The following is a 12,641-nucleotide window of genomic DNA, read 5'->3' as shown; positions in this document are numbered from 1 at the left end:
GGGCCCCTTGTTTCCAAAGATGATGGCACCTGCCTCTCCGTTCCCAGGAATTTCTCCCAAATGAGCCTCGCATGTGAGGTGTGCAATAAATGCTTGCTGGTGGAGGGGTGGGCAGAGAGCCGATCTGGGCCTTTAGGGGANAAGTTGCCCCAGGAGCTGGACAGACAGAAAGCAATCCTGTCTTGACTTCAGATTAGGTTCCAAGAAGTCTCGGGTATCGTCCTGACTCTGTCACTCACTAATGTGAACTTTGGCAAGCCGGTTAGCTGCTTTGGGCCTCAGTTTCCCCAGTTACAAAGAGAGGGAGACTGCTACTTCTGGCTAAGATGAGTAATAGGATTTGGATTTACCCTCCTGCATGAAACAAACCCCCCCCCCCCGAAAGAAACACCAGACACTCTGAAGCAACAATCTTCAAGACACTGGGTGTTAGGCAACAAAGGACAGTAACCCCAGAGAGAAAACGAGACGAGCCCTATGAATGCCTCAGCTTATTTTTTTAACCACTTTGCTGAGATATAACTCACATACCGTGCAATTCACCTGTTTAAGGTGTACAATTCAGAGATGCCCAGGTGGCTCAGTTGATTGAGCCTCCGACTCTTGATTTCGGCTCAGGTTGTCACCGCAGGGGCGTGGGATCGAGCCCCATGTTGGGCTCTGTGCTGAGTGTGGAGCTTGCTTGGGATTCTCTCTCTTTCTCTCTGCTTCCCCCCTGCTTGCACTCTCGCTGTCTAAAATAAACTAAAACAGATTTGAAGGGTACAATTCAATGAGTTTTAGCATATTCACAGAATGTGCAACTTTCACCAATTTTAGAACATTTGCATCACCTCAAAAAGAAATCCCATACCCTTCTAGCTATCTATTCCCTTTTCCGTTCAGCCTTAAGCAACCACTAATCTACCTTCTTTGTATAGATTCCCCTATTCTGGACATTACAAATGAATGGGATCGTATAATATGTGGTCTTTTGTAACTGTCTTCTTTCACTCAGTGTGTTTTCAAGATTCATCCATGTTGCAGCATGCATAGGCGTATACTTTGTCCCTTTTTATGAGCAAATAATATTCCATTGTATGGACATAGCACATTTGATTTATACGTTTTTCAGTTGATGGACATTTGGTTTGGTTTCACCTTTGGGTTATTACGAGTAATACTGCTCTGTGCAAGTTCTTTTGTGGACATATAGTTTCCTTTCTGTTGGGTATATACCTTGGAAGAGAATTGCTGGCTCATATGGTAACTCTATATTTAAACTTTTCAGGAATCACCAGACTGTTTTTCAAAGTGGCTGCATCATTTAATTTAATTAACTAACATTTATTTAAAATTTTTTAAAAATTTTTTATAGTTTTTTAAATTTATTTTTGAAACAGAGAGACAGAGCATGAGTGGGGGAAGGGGAGAGAGAGAGGGAGACACAGAATCTAAAACAGTCTCCAGGCTCTGAGCTGACTGCACAGAACCTGATGCGGGGCTCGAACCCACGAACCATGAGATCATGACCTGAGCTGAAGTCGGACGCTTACTGACTGAGCCACCCAGGCGCCCCCTAAAATTTTTTTTTAAATGTCTACTTATGTTTGAGAGAGAGAGAGAGAGCAGGGGAGGGGCAGAGAGAGAGGGACACACAGATTTCAGAGCAGGCTACAGGCTCTGAGCCATCAGCACAGAGCCTGACACGGGGCCTGAACTCTCAAACTGAGAGATCATGATCTGAGCCGAAGTCGGACATTAGCCGACTGAGCCATCCAGGCGCTCCTCAAAGTGGCTGCATCATTTAAAAAAAACCACCAACAATGTACAAGTGTTGCGATTTCTCTGCATCCTTGCCAATACTTGTGATTATCTGCCTTTTTTATGATAAACATTCTAGTGGGTATAAAGTTGTATGAAGTTCACTGTGGTTTTGATTTGCGTTTCTCTGATGACGCCGAGCAACTTTTCATGTGCTTTTTGGGCATTTGTATGCCTTCCCTGGGGAAATATCTCTTCCTATCCTTCATCCTTTTTAATTGGGTTATTTATGTTTTTATTATTGAGTTGTAAGAATTCTTTATATAGTCTAGATACAACTACCTTACAAGACTAAGGACTTGCAAATACTTTCTCCCATTCTGTGGGCTGTCTTTGTACTTTCTATGAAGCACAAAAGTATTTAATTTTGACAAGGTCCAATGTGTCTATTTTTGCCCTTTGTTGCTTATCCCTCTGGGGTAATAAATAAAAACTCTTTGCCAAATCTGAGGTCGTGAAGATTTACCCTTATGTTTTCCTATAAGAGTTTTATAGTTATAGCTCCTATATTTAGGTTTTAACATCCATTTTGAGTTGATGACTGCATATGGTGTGGGGCGTGGTCAAATTCATCCTTCTACATGTGGTTATCTGGCTGTCTCAGCGCTATTTTTGAAAAGACTATTCTTCCACCATTCAACAATCTTGGCACTCTTGTCAAAAATCAGTTGACTATAGACACATGGGTTTATTTCTGGAATCTCCACTTTATTCCATTGATTTGTAGGTCTGTCCCCATGCCAATACCACACTGTCTTGATTGCCACTGCTTTGTAGTAAATTATGAAATCGGGAAGTGTGAATCCTCTTACTTTGTTCTTCTTTCTCAAGATTTGTTTTGGCTCTTCTGGGTCATCCATAATTCCACAGGAATTGTAGAATCAGCTCACCAATTTCTAAAGACAAGCCAGCTGAGGCTCTTATAGGAACTGCATTACATCTATAGGTCAGTCTGGGAAGTGCTGCCATTTTCACCATATTAAATCTCCCAGCCACGGGCATGGGATGTGTGCCCACTTATTTAGATTGTTTGCTTCTTTCAACAGTATCTTGACGTTTTCGGAGTATAAAGCATTGTGCTCCTTTTCTTAACTTCCTCCTTATTAATTTATTCTTTTTGATCCCATTGTAAATGAGATTGTTTTCTTAATCTCATTTTGGGGTCGTTCATTGTAAATGTATAAACATACAGTTGATTATTGTATATCGATCTTGTATCCTGTAACCTTGCTGAACTTTTTTATTAGCTGTAATGGTTGTGTGTGTGTGTGTGTGTATTCCTTAAGATTTTCTACATACATGATCATGTTGGGGCACCTGGGTGGCTCAGTGGGTTAAGCGTCTGACTTCGGCTCAGGTCATGACCTCACGGTCCTGAGTTCGAGTGCTGCGTCAGGCTCTGTGCTGACAGCTCAGAGCCTGGAGCCTGTTTCAGATTCTGTGTGTCTGTCTCTCTGCCCCTCCCCCAGCTCATACTCTGTCTCTCTCAAAAATAAATAAACATTAAAAAAATTTAAGGAGTGCCTGGGTGGCTCAGTCGGTTAAGCGTCCGAATTCGGCTCAGGTCGTGATCTCATGGTGCATGGGTTCGAGCCCCGCGTTGGGCCCTGTGCTGACAGCTAGCTCAGAGCCGGGAGCCTGCTTCGGATTCTGTGTCTCCCTCTCTCTCTGATCCTCCCCTGCTCATGCTATCTCTATCTCTCTCTCAAAAAATAAATAAAACATTAAAAAATTAATAAAAGATCATATCGTCTACATGAAGAGATCATTTCACTTTTTTCCTTTCCAATCTAGATGCCTCTTATTTCCTTTTCTTCCCTAAGTACCCTTGGCTAGTCCCCCAGTAAAATGTTGAGCTGCAGACATTTTTGTTTTGTTCCTAATCTTAAGGGCAAAGCATCTATTCTTTTGCCACTAAGTAAGATGTTAGCTGTGGGTCTTTTGTAGATGTCCTTTGTTAGGTTGAGGAACTTTCCTTCCATTCCTAGTTTGTTGAGAGCTTTTACCATGAAAGGGTGTTGAGTTTTGTCAGATGCTTTTTTGCATTTGCTGAGATGATCGTGTGATTTTGTTTTTTATTCGGCTGCTATTACATTCATTGAGTTTTCAGATGCTAAACCAATCTTATATTCCTAGGATAAATCCCAGTTTTCACAGTGCATAATTCTTTTAATATGTCATTAGATTCATTTGCTAGTATTTTGCTGAGGGTTTTTGCACCCATATTCATAACAGACAATGATCTGTAGTTTTATTGGGATATCTTCCGTTTTGGTATTAGGATAATCAGGGTAATATCAGGTCTCATAGAATGAATTGGGAAGGGTTCCATCCTCTTCCATGTTTGGAAGAGTTTGTGAAGGGTTAGTATTAGCTCTTTAAATGTTATAATTTAGTGATAAACCATCAGAACCTGGGGTATTTCCTTTGTGGGCTGGTGTTTTAAAAAGTTACTAATCAGTCTCTCACTTAGTACAGGTCTATTCATATTATTTTTTTTCTTCTTGACTCACTTTCAATAGTTTGCATTTCTCTAGGAATGTGTCCATTTCATCTGTCTAATTGGTTGGCATATAACTGTCCACAGAATTCCTTTATGTTTATGTAAGTTCATTTTTGATTCTAGAAATTTGAGTCTTCTGTATGTTTTTCTTGGTCAATCTAACAAAAGGTTTGTCAATGTTGTTGACAAAAGAACAGCTTTTGGTGTCATTGTTTTTTTTCCTATTATTTTTCTCTTCTGTCTCCCATTAATTTCCACTCTGATCTTTACCATTTCCTCCTGACTTGCTTTGGGGTGATTTGGTCCTTCTTTTTCCAGTGTCTTAAGTTGGAAGATTTAGCCCAATTTACTGACTTCAGGAAGTTTTCAGGATAGGTCATGGGGAAGGAGAGCTGAGGTAGAGCCTGGCAGACTCCCGGAGTTGAGGACACCAATCTGAGGGTTCAGGAAACCAAGTCAGGTAGAGTGTATATATTCTGTCCTGTTTTTTAGTTGTTTGAAGTGAGAGGGTAAATCCAGGCCCTGTTACATGGTCAGAAGTGGAAATTGTGCACAGTCTTATAAAAAGCTTTATTTAAATCCCAGAATGGCCTTTCTAAAAAAAAGAAAGAAAGAAAAAGAAAAGAAAGAGAGGAGAGAAGTAGAGAAGGAGGGAAGGAGAGAGAGGGAGGGTGGAAGAGGCAAGAATTTAAGGTGTTGGGCGACAGAGCCAAGGCTGAAGCAATCAAGTGATCGAAGCCATCAGACACACAGGATTCCAATTTTTTAAGGAGAAAATATATTATTGAGATATAGTATGTACATACATAAGACTATTTTTTTAGATTTAAAAAGTCACTGGTGCAGGTTAATGTATAATTGTTAATTTTCTCCTGTTTTGCTCTGTAGCTGGGAGGAACAGAAGGAAAAGAATGGAGAAGAAGGAAAATCTGTTCTTCACTATTTTTAGGGGTTATTTTTTGTTTGTTTTTTAGAAACCCAGGAAAATTTTATCAACTATGATATTTATTCCAAATTTCATCTCCCAAAAAGTGAGATCTACCAACATCTGACTTTTATCCTAAATTCCACGCATATATATTTGCCAGCATTCATTCAAGTTAGAAATAAAAGTTTGTTTTAAATGAATAAACTTGCTTGTGGACAGATTTCTTGTTAGGTATATACGAATGAGTGAAATGTTTCCCTACACGATTTGTTTTGGCCCCCCTTACCATCTTTGAAAGCCATTGCTTTCCATCACTGGGTAGGCCTATTTTGAATTCTTTTCTTGGTAGCCAATATAAATTAAAATGTCAGGTTAAAACAATGTTCCTAAAGAGAGAGATGCACATCTCGCCTCTGGAATCTTCTCACTAAATATGTGGTCCATGCATCAACGGCATCGGCGACACTTGAAAGCTTTGTAGAAATAGAGAATCTCGGGCCATCCCTGGACCTCCACCATCACATTTTAACAAGGTTCCCAGGTAATTCCTATGCGCATTAAACTTTTAGACACATACTGCTGTAGAAAGCACAATTATCAAAGGAAACCCCAATATATCCTGGGGTCTCCTTTGATAACTTATGTATGTGTGTGCACACATATATGCATCATATATGTATCTAATATATAGTATTATGTATGTGTGTGTGTATTTAGATAGGCATGCATGGGGATGAATGCATATAAATGTAGCATATATGTAAAACCATGTATATGAATGGTGGCACATTTAGGATAGTGGTTACCCCTTAGAAGGTGTATTCGTTTTCATGTGGTACAACCAATTACCCCCAAACATAGCTGCTTAAAACATGCATTTTCTGGAATCCAGGCATACCTTAGCTGCGGCTTCTGCTTCAAGGTCTCTCACAAGGGCCTCAGTCAAGTGTTGGCCAAGGTTGCAGTCTCATCTGAAGGCTCTACCAAGAGCATCTGCTTCCAAGTTCGTTCACGTGGTTCTTTGGAGGATTCAGTTTCTTACAGGCTGTTGGACTAAAGATTCAGTTCCTTATAAACTGTTGGCTAGAGGTCTCCTCGAGTTTCTGCCACACGGGTCTCCTGACAAACATCTCATCACGTGGCAGCAGGCTTTCTAGGAGCGAGCGAGAGGGCAAGAGAGAGTGCCCGCAGGATGGAAGGCAGGACTTTTTGTGACCTAAGTACAGAAATGACATCCCATCACCTTTGTCACATTCTAGGTTTTAGAACCAAGTCACCAGGTCCAGTCCACACTCGAGGGGAGGGCAGGAATACCAGAAGATGGGGATCGATGAGGGTCATCTTTGAAAGCTGCTAGGCAAAAGCAGAGGGTGTCAGGAAAAGAGAATTCTAGGGTGTGGGCTCCGACTGTATCTGTAATGTTTGATTTCTTAAGCTGAGTAGCGGGCACTTGGGTATTTATTGTAATGTTTTACATACCTTTTTTAGGACTGAAAGATTTCCTAATAAAGAGAAAAGGGACCGAAAGATTTCCAAATAAAGGAAAAAGAAAAAAAATTAAGAATGAGTGGGCCTAACCACTTAATCTGTTTAAGAAAAAAAGGATGAAGGGGTGGTTATTCAGAAAATGGGATGAAAGGGGCTCTGGGTGGCTTAGTCAGTTAAGCATCCAATTCTTGATTTCAGCTCAGGTCATGATCTCATGGTCGTGAGATTGAGCCCCGTGCCCCGTGCTGAGCCCTGCATTGGGCTCTGCACTGGGCATGGAGCCTGCTTAAGATTCTCTCTCCTTCTGCCCCTCCCCTTCTCACTCTCTCTCTTCTTCTCTCAAAAAAAAAAAATAATTAAAAAGAAAAGGGGATGAGAGAAGAGTAAGGGCCCAAGGGGCTGAGGACTCATAGAATCATTTCTACTTGTAGTTATGGCTTCTTAAATGCTCTCTAGTTTACATTAATGTCTTCTTCTCCCATACTATGTAGTAGCGCATCTCATAATGTGTCTTACGTGAATATTATGTAGGTGTGTATGTGTGCATTTATCCACGCCCCCCCCCCCCACCAGGGACTGTCAGGTTATGGAAGGCTCATAACTTATAGACTGTATGTATCTTTCTATCCTATATCATCTAGCACTGTGCTTTCCAAATAATAGGTGCCAAATAAATGCTTGCGAGGCCAAAGTAAACTTATTGCTTCCCCACCTCATTTTGACATTTGTGTTAACAGCTTAAGACGCATTATATCTTACTATTCATTAAGACTGTTACTGTAGCGTGAAACAGAAGGCATACATCCCTTTGCCACCGTTATTAAGTAGAGAGAGCAAGAAAAAGTTACCCATATAATGTGGTGAGGTATCACAAAGCTCTTCTCCCAGAGAATATATTCCCCACCATGAAGCCTGATTTTCCTTTATTGCAGCCCTTGAAAGGACTGAATTGGGACATTGGGGGAACAAAGCACCCTTCATGGATACTTTAAGTTTGAGGGATCGGGAGGAGAGATGGTGATCAGAAAGTGGGACCATGGCCCGGGGAGGGGAGAGTTAGGTGGGAATGTTCAACACAGAAAAGACCTAGGCTGCCCCGACATAGCATCCTGACTTTCAGTGCCTGGGTCTAGGTGGCCCATGAGAAAGCAGGCAGGGAGGCAAGGGGACCGCAAGGGTAGGGAGTCAGGACGTCCCGAGACCCCGTGAAAGAACACCGGAATTCAAATCACCACTGAAGGTAAACGGACTTTGGCAAAAGATCTTGAAGTTAGAAGGACAACGGGGATTATAATAGCTGTAGTCGGTGAAGATGTCATTTTCAGAACCCTTAGGAAGTCCCAGGTGAGGCTGGAAAGCCCAGGCATCATTACTCGTGTCCGGAGAGGGTGTTAACCAGACGCGTGCTCAGAGGCCACACTCCCTTCCCGGTACCAAGAATACTTTATGACCTCCCTATGCACAATCCATGTAAGCAGAATAAAGCGCTTCACTTTAGGACACACTGTTAATAGCCTGTTGGGGGAGATGAAGACGACAGCTGTGTGTTCGTTCTGTACAATTCGGAATGGTATCTCGCCCATTCCCGAAATAGCGATTGCAAACGTTAAGCAGGAAATTCAGTTCGGCTAAGCAAACCTGGACACATGCCACATACAGCACGTAGCTCCAGTCACCAGGGCCATATTCTCTCTCCCTTTCCTCCAAAAACAGGTCGGTGCCTCCGTCACATTTCTTAAGAAATGGCCTCGATGGGCGCCTGAGTGGCTCAGTCGGTTGAGCGTCCGACTTCAGCTCAGGTCATGATCTCACGGTTTGGTCCGTGAGTTCGAGCCCCGCGTTGGTCTCTGAGCTTGATAGCTCAGAGCCTGGAGCCTGCTTCGGATTCTGTGTCTCCCTCTCTGCCCCTCCCCTACTTGTGCTCGATCTGCCTCTCAACAATAAATGTTAAAGAAAAGAAAAGAAAAGAAAAGAAAAGAAAAGAAAAGAAATGACTGTGTTAACTGGAGTGGAATGGAAAAAAAAAAAAGGAATGGCATGGTAAGTCCATCTCCTTCTTTTGTAAGAGCATAACCCTTCAATACACACCCCACCCCTGCTTGCCCCTTGGGCACTGATCGTAGAAGCCAGCATCTTGGAAGGGTCGCAGGCTCATGCTGTTTCTCCCTGCGATTACTTTATTTGCCCCCTCCCCAAATAATCCCTTGACTTCTTCTTTGAACTTCTCAGAAAAGAGACTGGAAAGATAAGTAGAGGCCAAGTACACACAGATAAGCCACAGCGTCTCATCCCGCAAGCCCCTTTGCACTGCGTGAAGCTTTTGCAGAATCCATAAAGCAGGGGCTTTAAAGTACTTCTTAAAAGTTTTCAGAAGCAGGAGTTGCCAAATGTTCAAAAATAATTTTGATGAATCACAATCGTGAAGAAACAGTGTTCTCTCTTTATTACAAAGTTATTTTTAAAGCACTTCTTCATGAATCATGCAAAATAACTGATTGCAACACAAATTGTCATCTTCATGACTATTTCCGAGAGAGGGGAAACTCTAGTTTAAAAAAGGCAACCGATATTTTCATTAAAAGAACGATTTTCTGCACAGTAAAAGAAACGATACAGTAACAAAGCAACAGACTCCCCAAACGTAAATTATATCATCACCCGATATTACTATTCTTACATTTTGATGCAATTTGAATCCACAGTAGAGCTCTAAATCATCTTGGCCAAATGGCAAATCCGTCTAGACTATTCAATTCTTTGAGGATCAGAGAGCCATTATGTCTTAATTTTTGAAATTGGAACCAAAATTTTTTTAAGAGAGACATATTGATTATAAGAAGTTCATGGATTCTCTGTCCAGACTGGTTTCTATTCAAAGTGAAGTGAGGAACTGAATACTTTCACAGTCATTAACACCACATACCGTTCCTTTGTTTTGTAAAACAAAACAAAACAAAACAAAACAAAACAAAGCAAGTATTTTAGTAGAAGAATGTTATCTCTAGTCTCAGGTCCTTCTGTTCTCAATATCCAGCATCTGGTTTACTGACACTCATCTTCTCGGGACACGGTGTTCTGAGTTGTGTGGATTGGATGTTTCTAGATGTGCACTGAGGTGCTTATTGCTACCAGACTCCTCCCTGTATCAGACGTTTCTCCCACAGTGGCAGTTGGCCATATATTCTAAGCACTTTATGGGATTAACTCAGTCACTCCTCACAGTGACTCTATGTCGGAGATTACTATTTATCCCCATTTAACAAATGAGGAAACTGATGTACAGGCAGGTTGAGTAACTTGTTGAAGCCTTTACAGCTAAGTGTGTCATAGAGCCAGGATTTGAACCCAAGTAGTCCAGCTCCAGAGAAATGCTTGTAACCTCTAAATGGTATGCTCTGCTCCCTAGAGCAGGTGTTCGGTAATTTTCAACACAAATACTTATTTGTTTGATGTTTCTCTAACTGCGTATTGGACCTTCCACATCTGAATGAATGTAGATTTCAAAGCTATTGTCCTGGGAAGCTGCAATTGCTCCAAACCTTTTGTGATTCCTTCTTTGGAATCATTTTCAGGCCCAGTTCATGATTTGCAGGTGAAAAGCAGTCAATACATTGTGATCACAGCTCATTAAAACAAAACAAAACAAAACAAAAGACAGCATTATTGGGTTTGGCTTATACCTTATTTGCTTAACATATTTCTGAATAACATGTTTTCCAAAAAGCACATTCTCCATTAAAAGAAGAAAGATTAGCTATTGTTGAAGACAGTCCCAAACTGTGATGCAGGGATATTTTCAGTCAACGAACATTTACTGAGCAAGGTGTCAAACAAGACGCCTTCAGAAAGCACTCAGCCAGGTAAGGGAGACAGACAATCCGGTGTGGTAAGTGCTTTGACAGATGTAAGCACAGGATGTTTGGGATGCCCAGAAGAGTGGCATCAAACCCACGCTTGGGGTGAAGGCCAGCTTCCGGACGGAGGGGGTGCGGTCTAGTTTTAGTCGCAAAAGACAAGTAGCTGTTGGCCATCCCAAAAGAACAAGGGCACAGACTCTGAAGGTGGCTGTGCTAACTGCCAGATTTTATGTCCGTGGATGAGCACACCCAAACTGTCCCAAGTTTATTTTTAGAAGATGATAATCGTACTGTTTTATGTTCACACCTGGTGCACAAGTTGTGTTTGCCGTCATTTTTTTTTTCATGCTTATTCATTTTTGAGAGAGAGAGAAAGAGACAGAGCATGAGCGAGGGAGGGGCAGAGAGAGAGGGAGACACAGAATCCGAAGCAGGCTCCAGGCTCCGAGCTGTCAGCACAGAACCCGATGCAGGGCTCGAACCCACGAACTGTGAGAACGTGACCTGAGCTAAAGTCGGACGCCTAACCGACTGAGCCACCAGGCGCCCCACGTTGTGTTTGCCTTTAAATGAAACCTGGAAAGACCTGATGATGGTTGTTTAAAAGTTGCCTAACTTTGGGGCGCCTGGGTTGCTGGGCTGGCTGAGCGTCCAACTTCGGCTCAGGTCACGGTCTCAGGGTTTGTGAGTTCAAGCCCCATATTGGCCTCAATGCTGTCAGCACAGAGCCCATTTCATATCCTCTGTCCCTCTCTCCTCTGGCCCCTCCACCACTCCTTGAGCGTGCTCTCTCTCTCTCTTTCAAAAATAAATAAAACCTTTAAAAAAGGTTGCCCAACTTTATATTTGAGCATAGTTTGCTTCTGTAACTGAACCATTTACAGGTCTTCAAGTTTCTCTTGAAGACTTTGGCTGATGGAGTAAACAGAAAGCAAACCAATCTACTAAGGAGGTCGTTGTCAGAACCTTTTTGTGTTCGGGAAGTACGTGATGACCATGTGTTTGATAAACAAGGAAAAGAGTTAATCTTTAATGTTGATCCTCTGTAACCGAAACAAAATAGTGTGTTCCCTTCATTTCCCGTGAGCCAGGACCGGACAGAGCAACCCACGCGCCAGGAGATGCCCTGGTAGAGGCTTGTACTTTGCTCAATGTGTCAATCAGGAGGAGGAACAGCAATCTAAGAAGGAGCTGTTTTGTTCCTGTGGCTTATCCGCCCTTGAAAACCAAACTACCCCAGGATCACACAAAAGTATCCTCAGAGAGGGGGAAAGGGCTCGGGAGGTGGGGAGGTATCGCTCGACGCCGGTGGGCTCAGTGCTCACATATGGTGACAGACGGTGCAGAGCACAACAGCCTAGTTGAGGCAAGACTTTGAAGGCCCTCTTCTCTGTGACCCTCGTCCCCTAGGTGGCCTGCCCCTGACTCTGTAGAGCTGATGTAGAGCGCGGGAACCGGCACACATAACGGGGACGCCGAGCTGCTCACGAGAGGTCTCGGGCATGGGCTGCTACCTGGGAAGAGCAGGCTTTTCTGGGATTCGAGAGCGAAATGACTTGGGTAGGAGGACCCACGGGGCCTTGGGAGAAAGGAACAGCTGGCAGACAAAGGGCACCAAAGACACCCGGATCCGCTTCCCCAGTCTGCCTGGGGCCGGGCCCGGGGAGCTCAGAGAGTAGGGGGCAAGAGAGAGTGGGAAAGAAAAGATTTCTGTATCTGCCTGCCTACCGTTTATGTACTCATTTTGCACACGGGGTGTTTAGGGAACTGTGCCAGGGAGCTGAAGGCGGTACCGAGAAAGTACTCGAATTCCAAGACAGTCCATTGAGACATCTCTCACTGTGGGTCCATGCAGAGGTTGCTCTGTGGGCTATGTCGGGGCAACTGAAAGTTGTCCCTTCCCCGTAATATGGCCCTAGAATCCGTCCATTGCTTTTCCTGTTCCAGAACACACAAAGCCACCACCACTCGTTAACGATGAGCTTTGGTTACTTTTTAAGATAAACATTTGTTGAAAAAGAATCCTAAGAAAAAGGGCCATGGCGCAGTGTGGCAATAAGCT

At 42.9% G+C, this 12,641-nt stretch overlaps 1 long non-coding RNA gene across 1 annotated transcript in view; it reads right to left on the bottom strand.

The window, feature by feature from the left end:
- The window catches only part of LOC144238166 (uncharacterized), a 52,248-nt gene that overhangs the window by 5,744 nt on the left and 33,863 nt on the right, over positions 1-12,641 (bottom strand). Inside the window, exon 2 of the long non-coding RNA XR_013337032.1 lies at positions 6,133-6,287. This is a non-coding gene — a long non-coding RNA (uncharacterized LOC144238166). The remainder of the gene's footprint in view (positions 1-6,132; positions 6,288-12,641) is intronic.

Source organism: Crocuta crocuta, unplaced genomic scaffold (genome assembly GCF_008692635.1).
Source record: "Crocuta crocuta isolate KB4526 unplaced genomic scaffold, BGI_CrCroc_1.0 scaffold1269, whole genome shotgun sequence".
Taxonomy (NCBI): domain Eukaryota; kingdom Metazoa; phylum Chordata; class Mammalia; order Carnivora; family Hyaenidae; genus Crocuta; species Crocuta crocuta.
The sequence above is the reverse complement of the archived record's forward strand: the minus strand, read 5'-3'. Positions and strand labels throughout refer to the sequence as shown.